Here is a 3,246-nt window from a genome sequence, read left to right as displayed (position 1 = left end):
ATAGCACACGGCCTGACTCCGTTTTGCACCCAACCTGAAAACAAAATCAAAAGAATGCATCAAACTAAAAGAAATTACAATACAAATCAAAACTAACTAAAAGAACCCTTGGGTTGCCTCCCAAGAAGCGCTTGTTTAAGGTCTTTAGCTTGACCAAACTTAATCATTCGCTCCTTTTCCTCGCCCTTGGAGGACAGATATACTTTTCATTTCTGTTGGGAGATCTTCTCCCAACATCTTCCACCACATTGTCTCCTTCATTTGGTGGCCTTCCATGAGGATGAAAATTCCATTCCTCAAGTTTATAAATGCTTGTCCTGCTACAAGCATTTAAAAGAGACGAGACATGGTTAGAGATATTAGATAAATCATATTCCAACTTTTCCTTACCAATTACCAAAGAAAGCTTATGATTTTTGACATCAATTATAGCTCCAGCTGTAGCAAGGAAAGGTCTTCCTAATATGATAGGAATCCTAGGGTCCTCTTCCATGTCCAACACGACGAAATCTGTGGGAATAACATTCCCATCCACCTCTACCGGCACATCCTCTATAATACCCAAAGGGTACCTGCAGGAATGATCGGCAAGTTGAAGTGTCATAGTAGTAAGTTTAATGTTTTTGAGACCTAATTTATTACAAATTGAATAGGGAATGAGGCTAACACTCGCCCCCAAATCACAAAAAGCTTTTTCAAAAAATTCTTTTCCTATGTTGCAAGGAATATAAAAGCTCCCTAGGTCCTTCAATTTTGGAGAAGTGTTCTTCTCAAAAATAGCACTACATTCCTCACTAAGCGCAATGGTCTCGACCTCTCCTCTTCTTCTCTTATTTGACATGAGATCCTTCAGAAATTTGGCAAATCTAGGCATTTGTAGAATAGCATCAATAAGAGGTACCTCTACACAAATCTCCTTAACCTTTTCTAGAAACTTGCCAAATTCTTCATCCTTCTTGAGCATTGTAAGTCTCTAAGGAAAAGGGATAGCTTTGCTCTGATGGTTCAGTGGAAGAGTCTCTTCAACCTCAATGGTACTCTCCTCATTAACTTGAATCTGATTCGGTATAGGAGGAGGGAGCTCTTCTTCTTTTTGTATCCCTTTTGAAGCAGTCACTTGGGAGTCTCCCAAGGTCCGTCCGCTCCTAAGCTCAATCCTATTGCAATGCTCCATAGGATTCACATCAGGTTTTCCTAGAAGTTGTCCTGGTGCTCTGGATGATGAGGAAGCTAGTTGGGCAATTTGACTATCCTGAATCTTTTGATGCTTCTCAGAATTATCCATTCTCTGAATGAGCTTTGCTATATCTTGCTTCATTTCATTCTGAGTTGAGATAATTTCTTCAAGCATCTTTTCAACATTTGACTTTGGTAAGCCTTGAGAAGATGGATGTTGAAAATTTTGTTGCCCAGCTTGAAAATTTGGTCTTGCCCCCATAGATGGTCCTTGATCTTGATTATTTCTGTAAGAAAAATTTGGATGACTCTTCCATCCAGGGTTATAAGTATTTGAGTATGGGTTGTTCTGCCTTTGATTGTAACTCATGATTGCATCACATTGTTCAAGTTGATTGATTTGTGCAGTGATAGCTCCCAATGGACATGAGTCATTTGAATGCTCTGAACTCCCACATACTTCACAAGATGTACTAATAGCATTGACCATATTAGCACTAGTCCCCATATTTTCAAATTTCTTTGTAAGAGCGTCCAATTTTGCAGACAAAAGAGTGACTGCATCTACATCAAACTTCCCTGATGCTTTAATTGTTGGGTTTACAGAGGAATAGCCACCACTTCTTTCATTTGCCCATTGATGATGATTTTGTGCCACACTTTCAATGATTTCTTCGGCTTCATCTAAGCTTTTGTTCATAAGTGCCCCTCCAGCAGCTGAATCAAGGGACACTTTGGTATGATAATTGATACCATTGTAAAAAGTGTGCAACACTAACCATCTTTCCAACCCATGATGTGGGCATTGTCTGAGCATACTATTATATCTATCCCATGCTTCAAAAAGAGATTCTGAGTCGGTTTGCTTGAAGCTTGCAATTAAATTCCTCATATGAGCTGTTTTGCTTGGTGAATAAAACTTATCAAGAAACTGTTGCTCACACTGCTCCCAAGTGGTGATGCTATTAGGGGCCAAAGAATTCAGCCATTGCTTTGCCCTATCTCTTAAAGAAAACCCAAATAATAATAATCTAACTGCATCTGAAGGAACTTCATTCATTTTCATGGTACCACATATTTCATAAAAGACCTCTAAGTGTTGATTAGGGTCCTCATGAGGTCCTCCACCAAATTGGTTCTGCTGCACCATAGATATAATTGCGGGTTTGATCTCAAAGTTATTAGCTTCCACTGAAGGTCTTGAAATACTAGATCGAAAACCTCTCGCATAGGGTGCTGCATAATCCTTAAGTGGTCTATTTGCCATATTCAAATGTTCCTGTTCTTCAATTTGCCTTTGCAGAATTCTTCTTTTATGGAAAGTTCTATCAATCTCAGGGTCAAAAGGAAAGAATTCCCCTGCAAAGTTAGATCTTCGCATACACAAGAACAAGATAGCAGATAGCAATTCGACGCAAAAAGAAAATTAGAAGAATCAAAAATGCAGAATTGAATTTGTATTAAAAGAATTAACAAGAAGTGAAAGTTATACAAGAAACTAAAAAAACAGAAATTTAATGATTAGTTACAACTATGCAATATGAAAGGAAAACAAATGTTATGTTTAGTCTAACTCAATTGATAATTCCTAATGTTATAGCGCAGTCCCCGGCAACGGCGCCAAAAACTTGTTACGCTCCGCAAGTGTACGGAAATGTCGCAAGTAATATAAAAGATTATCGTATCCACAGGGACTGGAATAAGCACTAGAAATGCCTCAATGCGAATTAGCTAAACAACTATCCAATCATTTCAAAAGCAAAGTAAAGGTAAACAAATCTAGTCTTAAAGATCAACAAACAAGAGTCTAGTGTTTTGGGTTATGATAAAGGGAGATTCTAGGAGTTTCGGTTTCTTTGTAAGATTTCTTGAATGTAAATGGTTCACCAATTCTTATCCCTCAATTGCCAAACATGTAGAAAGTTGCCAGTTCCCTCTTGCAATAGACAACCGGCTAAGGACTGAGAAATGTATCTAAATAGGATTAATTAGACATGTACCTATGTTGTCCTTACACAGAAGTGCACCTATTACTATACCTTCCTCGGATATCAACGTAGAAGCCCACGA

The 3,246-nt window shown here is 38.3% G+C and overlaps 1 non-coding gene across 1 annotated transcript; it reads left to right on the top strand.

Moving 5' to 3' along the window:
* Positions 1–1,964: 1,964 nt before the first annotated feature.
* Positions 1,965–2,070, top strand: LOC122003261. Its single transcript, XR_006117906.1, has one exon. It is a non-coding gene; the product is annotated as a small nucleolar RNA R71 (small nucleolar RNA).
* The last annotated feature ends 1,176 nt before the right edge of the window (positions 2,071–3,246 follow it).

The sequence above is a fragment of the Zingiber officinale genome, chromosome 7A (assembly GCF_018446385.1).
Source record: "Zingiber officinale cultivar Zhangliang chromosome 7A, Zo_v1.1, whole genome shotgun sequence".
Lineage (NCBI taxonomy): Eukaryota > Viridiplantae > Streptophyta > Magnoliopsida > Zingiberales > Zingiberaceae > Zingiber > Zingiber officinale.
Note: the sequence above shows the minus strand (reverse complement) of the source record. Positions and strands in the feature narration are given on the sequence as shown.